At 34.8% G+C, this 11,250-nt stretch overlaps 1 long non-coding RNA gene across 1 annotated transcript; it reads left to right on the top strand.

Moving 5' to 3' along the window:
* The first annotated feature begins 359 nt into the window (after nt 1-359).
* LOC134840683 (uncharacterized) lies at nt 360-5,784 on the top strand. Its single transcript, XR_010162438.1, has 3 exons — nt 360-948; nt 1,570-1,724; nt 5,588-5,784. It is a non-coding gene; the product is annotated as an uncharacterized LOC134840683 (long non-coding RNA).
* Nucleotides 5,785-11,250: the final 5,466 nt, after the last annotated feature.

Below are 11,250 nucleotides of genomic sequence, written 5' to 3' on the forward strand. Positions count from 1 at the left end.
GGCTCCGACCGTTCTTGAGGTAGAAAAACACAAGAGATAGTGTCCCTGACTCTTGAGCCAATGGTTATAGGGCCTATTTTTCTTAAGCCTCATATGTGACCGAAGTAGGCGACTGTTGTAGACTTTTGTAGACTTTTGTAGACTCATAATTGGAGTGCATCGCTTAAGAATGTATGTAAACTTAAATGTTTACTCGTTCAGTTTTTCCCAGTAGCGTTATCGTTCAGATTTTTGCTTGTGTATACGAAGTGCGACTTCGCCTCTGTGTTTAAAACTTGCGTTTATCTGTAATACATTCTGAAGATGTGTGATGATGTTTAACCTGTTCAATTATGACTCGGATTTAAGAAAAGGATATCAATGCTTGAACATTTTCTTCAATTAAGATATCATCAGAACAACTGACAGAAAAAACAGCAAACATCGTGAACAAAAAAACCATTCGGATTCAAGTTATTATTCAAATTATAACTGTGATTCCGAGGACGAGATTGTGCTGGATGGTCATGGGCAGCTGTACGTCAATGGTTGAAGCAGGTCTAAGCAGGTTGATTCGCCACCGTGACTCCAGAAACAAGTTGGGAAAAATGCGTACCTCTGTGGTGCTATCAGTTATTACAGAACAATTCACGTGACGCCAAAAATTGAGGCTAGTTTTGAAAGAGACCCTGGTAATAACTGCGAACTGAATGCGATTAAAGCGATGTGCCCGGTGTTTTAATTCGAACATCTTAGAAGAGAGTTGGCGGAGATTATGGCGCCTTACCTAGTCATAATTACGTTTGAAAGAAAGTTTTGAAGCACTATTGCAGTGTTTAAAACAATTTCCCCTGATTGACAGATTTTCTTGCTTTGACAAACTGAACTGTGTTCGTGGAATAATCTGCTCGAAGGATTTCGTTAACGAGGTATCGAACGATGCTAATGGCTCGAAAGTGCCGAGACACGGTAAAGTTCTTCTATTATGGATTCTTGCTTTGCTGCGTTTTTTTTTGTCTCCGATTTTTCGAAGTCGATCGAACTGAAAGTGAAATCAAAAGAGCAATCAACTGGGAAAAGTACGGCGCACAGACTGCATATACTTTAATTGTGTTTTGTTTTAAACCTTTTTTTTTTCATCGAAACGTGTTGTCTCGCAACCCTGTTTTGAAGCGACCGACCGGTGCATTTTGAGTTAGTTATCTACGGTATTTGTCTAAAATTAATATAATTTGGGACCCCTCTATCACACTTGTTCCTAGCAGTTGGCATTTATTTAATTATATAAGTATTCGGGCTATTTTTCATCCCCCACCCTAGAATTAATCATAGGGATTTTTCTGGATTCAATATTGAAACATTTGGTATGATAGAATTGAGGTAATCAGAACATTAGTGTAAACATTGCATTGGCGTGCAGGCGAGATTTTTGACGGGCTGAATGAAATGATACGCAGCCATTTTGATCGTTCGAGGTGTACCGAAACCCCATGTGACCCTATTTGGGAACATTTTATGCACCGCTTGCAATGTTTTGTAAGTTTTAACAGTCAAAAATATTTTTGAAAATACAAGATTTGTTTTTTGCAGTTAATCGTGGAAGAAATGGTCAAGGAGGCGGAAGTGGTTATGTGCCCATGAATGCCTCGTCAGAGGAGCAAGTAGTGAACCAGAGGAAACTCAAAAGAGAACTGGAAAAGGCATTCGAAGGAGTTGCAAAGAAGTTGGGCAAGGGCTTCAACAAGGTAATTTCTAATTGGGTGTCTGGCAAATAAGACGACAGCTGTTAAGGCGACAACCGATTTTGATGGGATGTTAAGACGACGCTATTTGCAATTTCAGCAATTTTATTTCTGAGAAATACGGTTTCCTTAAATTAGAGCAGTTAAATTTACATGTTTTAATTCTAATTTGTCTTGTCTTATTTACTTAGCAACTTCTAATCGCACTCCTTAGTAGCTATTGAATTGTGTGACTCAGTGCTGAATTTATTTGTTCAGATAAAACGTCTCAAACGTGTTTTTATCAACGTGAAATCACGTTGATACGTGAAATCACGATAAAACGTCTCGAACGTGTTTTTATCAACGTGAAATTTGACGCAAAACGAAAGCCTCGAAGACAATATTTAAATAATTTTATGGGAATTAATTAAATATTGTTTTATGGTTTTTTTATAATATAACCAGAATTAATTTTATGGGGTTTGTTTTTCGGCTCGGTTACACATTGTTTTCATTTATAGCCAATGCCAAATTGTTCGCAATATAGGTGACCTTGAACCCTTCAATCGGTCAAAACCTCTAACTTTTAGCAAATAATCTGAAATGGTTTTTCCGCGTGGAAATTAGTAATAAACTGGAAAGCGACGTTCAGATTCGTTGAGTGAAAAGGATATTGCCAACAATTTAGAGTTACCTACAGAATTCGGTAAAGTCAATGGTTGCGCAGTAAAAGTGATTTTTTTTATCTGGTGAGAGGAACACAGCTGTTTATGCTCATTTTATGCATTTTATGGCTCATTTTATACACGCTGCTTTTTTCAATTTACATGCAAAGGTTTGTGTTATTACACGAGTTGAATTTTTCCCAATCCAACTTGCGCCCATCTAATTAGAAATTAGCTGCCAATGGAATTTGGAGATCGGAGTTCGATTCTCGTAAAGGGCAATTCTGTTTGATTCTGTTTTATTTTGAAGTTTCTTTTTGGCATTTTTGAGTTTATTTGCGATGTGCAGTTAGCCCTTTGATTTAATTTAGGGAATGTTTTTGGTTTCTTTTTAATTTAATTACTTGAAGGCAAAAATTTAGCTCTCCAATTACAAGGCAATAATGGAGCTTGACTTCTTGTCAAACAATTAGTCAAGTTTTTAGGTTCCCCGTGGAATATGAAATCCATTCGTTCAGTTTCTTATGAGTGAGATAATTTTTACCACAAATGTCGATTTTAAATGTTCTTGAACTTAATAAAGAGCTTCATTGTGTTGCATTTTTTCTGTTAACCGTTAATTTGGAAAGTTAAGAAACATTTTGCCTTGTTTTTTTCCGAGTTGGTGAATTCTTTTGCAATTGCTTGTTGGATCTGTATTTTTGTTGTTCAGACTTTCGAAGAACACGGATTTCATATGCTTGGGGTGGTTTTTTTATTCAGTTTTTTTATAGGCTTCAACGCTATATTTTGGGGTTCGATTTTTGATCATCATTGGTTTTTTGGCACGTTGCTTGAGCAGTCGTTGGCGGTTATTGATCCAGTTTATGTTTCAATTTAGGTACTTTATGTACTATGTTTCAATTTAGGTATTTCCAATCTTTTCATTTTTGAATGTCCTTAAATTGGGTCTTTTGCCGTTAGCAATTTTGTTAGAATGTGTAAGAATTCTGTTGGACGTTCTATGTCGTTGACCTCAGACATTGTGCATGTCTGTATTTTAAGTTTCCCTGCTATTCGATTTTTTTTTCGGTTTTAAACTAACTCGTTTCAATTTTGCCGATTTTTTCTTGGCTTAGTTGTCTCGTTCTGGGTCGTTTGAAATACGATAACAGTTTTTTTCCCGTGCCCTCACCTAATAATAAACGATTGCTCACTCAAGCTTTATCGGCTTTTTTTTTTACTGATTCATAAAATCTTTGATTTGTTTTCACTCAATATGTGCTTCCTACGAGATAAACGTATGTTAATTGAGGTAAACCATGTTTTCTTTGAATTTTTTAAGAGTCGTTGAAGGTAGTTCAGATTTTTTATAAGTCGTGATTACGTTTCTGTTTTTTTTTCTTGCAAAAAAAATCACATTTACTTTTTCGCTGTCTGACTTTTAATTTCTTCAGTTTAAAAGTTCAGTTTAGATCCTTTTCTAAAAGGAGGAAGGAAAACTCCACAATCAAACATCATAATTGTTCAGATCACCAAAAACGTGATCAATTTCTAGTTTCGAAAAAGGAATTAAATGTTTCAGATTTCTCTGCGAAATATAGTTTTTACTTATTGATCCACCTTTTTCAAATTGAAGTAGTTTTATCAAAAAAATGCGAATCCTAAATTTTTCTTGAAATTCTTATTTTCAGCTTTGAGGCCAAATTTTTGCCCATGAAATTCGACAGTTGAAGTTTTTTTTCTGTTTTTTTTTGTGTTCATTGGCTCGTTTCCAACTGTCTGTTTGTTATGTGGTTTCGTTCTGTCAGCCAGCTTGCTATGTTAAGTTTGTAAATGTTCGTGGGTGATGCGATTGAAAAAGAGCATTTTTTGGTCTCTAGTAGTAACAAAAGTGGAATAATCTTTGATCTAATTAACAATGAAAACTGTTTCAAACTTAAACAGCCATTTTTTGTGAAGATAAAGAACATTTTTATGATGTGGAAAATATTTCAACCTTAACTTCAGCTGAGGGATCCAAAAACACTATTAAAGCGAGAAAAGATGGCAACATTATTGTTCCGACTTTCGATACGAAAGTAACGGAATATTTGTGCTGGGGGTGGTTTTTTTTTCTTCGGACAAACTTCGACTTTTTAACTAGTAATTTTTACGGAATTTTTTTATATCATTCAAAAGGTATTGTTGTCCTGAGCTTAAATTCGAAAAGATATTTCGCCTGTGATCATTTTTCGTACAGTTATGAGGGTTTAAAGATTGCCATTTTGACCAATTTGGGACAATTAACGCGCGATATAATTCGCGCTATTAACGCGTAAGCGGAGATTTGATTTAATCCGTCTTATAAATCGTTCCAAATTGGTTGAACGAAGCTTAATTGCCATAATTGATTTGTTACAAGGAACGAAATCTCTCTTTTTGTACTTTATATGGCGTGAGGGGGAATGATTTTCATTAAAAAAATTCAAATTTAAAAAAAAAAAATTTCATTTTATTTTATTTCATTTAATTTTTTTAATGTTATTACTGCTGCTCCATAAACCTTTAAAGGCAGTCGGAACATTCAGGGCTTCCTCCTGATACGAGCAGTCTTTTTAAATCTGAAAATTTTTGAAATGCATAATTGATAGACACTAAGTTATCTCAGACTTAGTACATGCAAAGGGGTGAACATTGTCAGGTAGGTCCAAAGATTTTATATGGCAGGGTTTCCATTGCAAGTAATCATGTAATTAAATCAATGCTTACCTATATCATGCGCTTTCGCAGCATTAAGTTGCATCATCATGAATAATCATTCTTCTGAAAATGTGGTCACAACTTGCACTTAAAAAACAGCATACAATACTTAAAACATTAAGAAAGAAAAGAATAGGAACAAGCTAGTCAGGGAATAGAACATGTATCCAGGCGTGTCTCGTGTTACCTTAGTTTAGAATAATTATTATTATCGATGATGCAACTTTATATTGCGAAAGCCCTTGTTATAGGCGCGTGCTCGAATAATTGACTGGTATCAATGCTGTTGGCTTTCCAGTGCAATGGACAATTTTTTTTGATCAGTTCTTAAATGGATTCCTTTTCTTCAAAAATCTTCTCAGATTAGAAAAAAAATACGGCGTGTGCTTGATTCTGTGTAAATCAAAGAGTTTTAAAAAATGGTTGTTTCTCTTGTTTTTTTCCTTCATTGATTTTTTTATGGCTATCGGAAGTATATGTTGGTTTTGTTTATGATAGGTTAAGGTCAGTGATGGAATTTCGACGGAATTGTATCTCCAAGTACAGGCTTTTTCGTGGATGTGTGACACAGAGGAAACAACAAAGAACTGCCTCCATTTTGGAAGAGTGAAAAGAAAACGGGCTACAAAAATATAGTGACTGAAGTTAAACAACAACATGCGCCGGCGCCTCTTTGTGGAAGAATTCTAGCAGAAGAAGTGTGTTTGGGTTAACGTTTAGAGGTTACTGCCCTCATTATTACTAATGTGGCTAATGGAGTCCAAACTACTTGTTCACGGAGTGAAGTTCACGGAGTAAAAAAAATAGCTGCAGGCTCGGCTGTGAATAAAAACATACGAAAATAGCAGAAAAAGCCTTTAACCCTTGAGTGAAATTTATTGAGCATTTTTTCAAAACTCAGAAGTTAAATAACAAGCTTGTGCTATATTTTTCTACAAAAAATTTTAATGCCATTTCATGATTGGCATGTTTCTTGCTTAGAAGTCAACCTGTCAAATTGCCATTTTGCAATATTCTAGACTAATCTATGAGCTCTCTGAATTCTTTATTTATGTTGCTGAAAACTTAATTCGATATATGTAACCCGTACCACAAAATTGCTCCATATTGAATTGAAGCAATCTAATTTTATCACCCTATGTTTCCCACTTGATATTTGCTATTGTCGAACAGGTTTTCTACAATTTTTTTTTAACAATAACTTCAATGCTCATTAAGGGACGGTCGGAACCATTCAGGACTTTGTCTTGATTTGCGAATTGTCTTGTTTGTATTACACACGCATGTTATAATCTGTTATATTTCATTTTTTTTTAACATCGAAACTCAATTGCAATCATGTTTCATCCATGGACTCCCAGTGAAAGAAAACACGTGTAGTTTTTATGTTGTACGCAACTCGAACGTTTAGGTCGTGCACATATTAAGTTTAAGGTCGTGCAAAACCGGTCTTTCAGTCGGGCACAACCACTCCCAACAAAAATGTAACCATATATTGACTAAAAAATACACTTCAAGGACCCCGAAGTTTCTATGGAATTATTTAATTTACAAAAAAATTTAAAGATAAAAAATTTTACATTTATTTGTCCAACCATATATTTGTAAAAACAAGCAAATTAGCTCTTTGAAAATGAACACCACAATTTGTCTAAACCATCTAATGTTAGGTTCAATTTAAAGGCTGCGCATTAAGACAAAATTTGGATGAGCGTCAGTGTACTTATACTACATTGAGTTTTATCGATCTACTAATCACCGCAGTCAAGTCACTTCAAGTCAGCCATTGTTAAGTTGGTCATTGGTTTTTCGGATGATTTGCAAGACCACCTTGATGTCCAATACAAAATGCTCCTCTTTGTCCAAATGCGGTAAATTTATACTGGAGGGTATTTTTCTTCACTCATTTTTTCAAATTATTTTTATAACTCATCAAAAGTATCTACTCTCGGAATTCAAACGTAACGTAAAAAGAATTTTTCGCTGTTTTTTGTGCAAAGTCCCGATGTTTTGAAACTCGGGTTGACCTAAAAAGCATATCATACAATTTAATGCTTGGAAATTTTTCAATGAAAATAGCAGAATAAGCCTTCAACCCTTCAATGAAATTTAATCTGCATTTTTTTGGAATTGAATAACAAGCTTGTGCTATATTTTTCTACAAAAACTTTTTTTTGCCATAGCATGATTGGCATGTTTCTTGCTTAGACGTCAACCTTTGAAATTGCCATTTTGCAATAGTCTAGACTAGTCTATGAGCTCTCTGAGTTCTTTATTTATGTTGATGAAAACTTCATTCGATATATGTAACCCGCACTACAAAATTGCTCCTTTTTGAATTGAAGCAACCTAATTAGTCGTGTTATTTTATCACCCTATGTTTCGCACTTGATATTTGATATTGTCGAACAGGTTTTCTTCAATTTTTCTTTACAAACTTCAATGCTCATTAAGGGACGGTGGAACCATTCAGGAGTTAGTCTTGATTTGCGAATTGTCTTGTTTGTTTTACACATGCATGTTATAATCTGTTATATTTCATTTTTTTTAACATCGAAACTCAATTGTAATCAGGTATCATCCATGGACTCCCAGTGAAAGAAAACACGTGTAGTTTTTATGTTGTACGCAACTCGAACGTTTAGGTCGTGCAAAACCGGTCTTTCAGTCGGGCACAACCATCCCCAACAAAAATGTAACCATATATTGACTAAAAAATACACTTCAATGACCCCGATGTTTCTATTGAATAATTTAATTTACAAAAAAATTTAAAGATAAAAAATTTTACATTTATTTGTCCAACCATATATTTGTAAAAACAAGCAAATTAGCTCTTTGAAAATGAACACCACAATTTGTCTAAACCATCTAATATTAGGTTCAATTTAAAGGCTGCGCATTAAGACAAAATTTGGATGAGCGTCAGTGTACTTATACTACAATGAGTTTTATCGATCTACTAATCACCGCAGTCAAGTCACTTCAAGTCAGCCATTGTTAAGTTGGTCATTGGATTTTCGGATGATCTGCAAGACCACCTTGGTCTCCAATACAAAATGCTCCTCTTTGTCCAAATGCGGGAATTTAATACTGGAGGGTATTTTTCTCCACTCATTTTTTCAAATTATTCTTATAACTCATCTAAAGTATCTACTCTCGGAATTCAAACGTAACGTAAAAAGAATTTTTTTGCTGTTTTTTGTGCCAAGTCCCGATGTTTTGAAACTCGGGTTGACCTAAAAAGCATATCATACAATTTTATGCTTAGAAATTTTTCAATGAAAATAACAGAATAAGCCTTCAGCCCTTCAATGAAATTTAATCAGCATTTTTTTTATATTGAATAACAAGCTTGTGCTATATTTTTCTATAGAAACTTTTTTTGTCATAGCATGATTGGCATGTTTCTTGCTTAGACATCAACCTTTGAAATTGCCATTTTGCAATAGTCTAGAGTAGTCTATGAGCTCTCTGAATTCTTTATTTATGTTGCTGAAAACTTAATTCGATATATGTAACCCGCACTACAAATTTGCTCCTTTTTGAATTGAAGCAATATAATTAATTGTGTTATTTTATCACCCTATGTTTCGCACTTGATATTTGATATTGTCGAATGGGTTCTTGGGTCATTGGGTTTTCGGATGATTTGCAAGAGGCTGTCCGTGTGCTTGTTTTCAGCTGTTTTAACAAAAGCCAAATCGTTGATGCCTTTCTTTGAAAGTTTCTGAATCATTTCTGTGCAGACAGTGTTGATAACTTCATACCAAGGATGATCCTTTCGATCGTTGCGTGTAGGGTTTTGTTCTCAAGGACGTCGACATAAATTCTTTTGATTACTGAAATTAAAGTGGGTCGTGCTACTCTTTGATCCAATTCCGATTTCAAGCTTACTCATTTCCTCGTGAAGTTTATCTCGAAACACGAAGCCAAAAGATTTGGAATGTTTGTGTGCCTCAAATTTGTCCGCTACGTTAAATAACAGACAAAGATGTCCATCATTTAGCTTCCCTCGCTGCTGGTAATTGTTATTTTTTTAAATAAAAAGTCTGGGTGCCCAATATAAAAAACGCTCCTTCTTGTCCAAATGCGGAAAATTTATACTAGGGGGTATTTTTATTCACTCATTTTTTCAAATTGTCTTTATACCTCATCAAAGGTATCTACTCTCGGAATTCAAACTTATAAAGATGTTTTCTTTTGTGTGAAGTCCCGATGTTTTGAAACTCGGGTTGACCTTAAAAGCGTATCATACAAATTTTTGCTTGGAAACTTTTCTTTGAAGATAGCAGAATAAGCCTTTAACCCTTCAATGAAATTGAATGAGCTTTTTTCGACACTCTGGGGATGAAAAACAAGCTTGTGCCAAATATTTCTAGAAATTTTTTTCCATGCCATAGCATGATTGTCATGTTTCTTGATTAGACGTCAACCTGTGAAATTGCCATTATTGCATGAATCTAGACTAATCTATGAGCTCTCTGAATTCTTTATTTTTGTTGTTAAAAACCTAATTCGGTATATGTAACCCACACTACAAAATTGCTCCATATTGAATTGAAGCAGTCCAATTAGTCGTATTATTTACACCCTATGTTTCATACTTGGTATTTGTTATTGTCGAACAGGTTTTTAAAATTATTTTTTAACAACTGTTGAATGCTCATTGAGGGACGGTCGAACCATTCAAGACTTTGCCTTGAGTTGCGAATTGTCTTTTTTGTATTACACACGCATGTTATAATTTGTTATATTTCACTTTTGTAAAACTTGAAACTCAAATGTAATCAGTTTTAATTCATGGACTTCCAGTAAAGGAAAACACGTGTAGTTTTTAGGTTGTACAGAACTCGAACGTTTAGGTCGTACAGAAATTTTCGTTTAGGTCGTGCAAAACTCGTTTTTTACGTCGGGCAACCATCCCTATCAAAAATTCCATCATATATTGACTTAAAAATGTACACTTTATTGAACCCGCAATTTCTTTTGAATATTTTAATTTACGAAAAAAAAGTTTTTTTTTTTGAGAAATTATTGCATAGATTTTTCCAACTGAAAACTGAAAAATTAGCTTGTTGAAAAAGAGCACAACAATGTGTCTAACCTATCTAAAACTAGGTCCAATTTTAAAGGCGGTGCATTTAGCTAAAATTTAAACGAGCGTCAATGTAATTCTATTACATTCAGTTGTATCGATGTACTGATTGTCGCAGCCAAGTCGCTTCAAGTCAGCCGAGTTTATGTTGGTCATTGGGTTTTCGGATGATTTGCAAGACGCTGTCTTTGTGCTTGTTTTCAGCTGTTTTTAACAAAAGCCAAATCGTTGATGCCTTTCTTTGAAAGTTTCTAAATCATTTCAGTGCAGACAATGTTGATAACTTCATCCTCAAGGATTATCATCTCGCACTTCGTGTAGGGTTTTGTTTTCAAGGACGTCGACATCAATTCTTTTGAGTGTTGAATTTAATTTTGGTCAATATCCGTTGCAAAGATATGATAATTTGGAAAAAAGTGTCTCTAGATCCATCTAGGCTCACTGGTGGACTGAAATTTGACTCTTCGATTCAATTCTGAATTGAAGCTTAATCATTTCCTCATATCGTTCATTTCGAAACATGAAGTCATAAATGCCGGCATAATTGTGTACCTCATAATTGTGTCCGATCTCTTGTATAGCCTACAAAATTCCCTCGCTGCGTTTTCTCGTTTGTTTCCCGAGTACCTGGGTGTCCAATACAAAAATGTTACTCGTTTCCTAAACCGGAACATATTACGTCGAGATACTTTTTTTCCGTGCTGTAAATTGGCCTCCAAATTTCTTTCCCAAATGGATAGCAAGGCTCATTATTCTTTGAAACCCTTTGTTTTTAGAAAGTCACTGCCGAGCATAGTTTTTACGCCCGGGTGGGCATCTTTGCACCAAAAATGCTTTAAAAACACTGACCCAGGTTTGATCTGTTCTGGTTAAATTGAATAGCTTAAATTGATCTGTTCTGCTTCATCCTCAAGGATATCCTTTCGAACGTCGCGTGCTTGGTTTTGTTCTCAAAGACGTCTACGTAAATTCTTTTGATTCTGGAAAATAAATCGGGTCGTGGCACTCCTCGATCCAATTCCGGTTTCACGCCTTCTCATTTCCTCGTATCAGTTATCTCGAA

Source organism: Symsagittifera roscoffensis, chromosome 2, assembly GCF_963678635.1.
Source record: "Symsagittifera roscoffensis chromosome 2, txSymRosc1.1, whole genome shotgun sequence".
Lineage (NCBI taxonomy): Eukaryota > Metazoa > Xenacoelomorpha > Acoela > Convolutidae > Symsagittifera > Symsagittifera roscoffensis.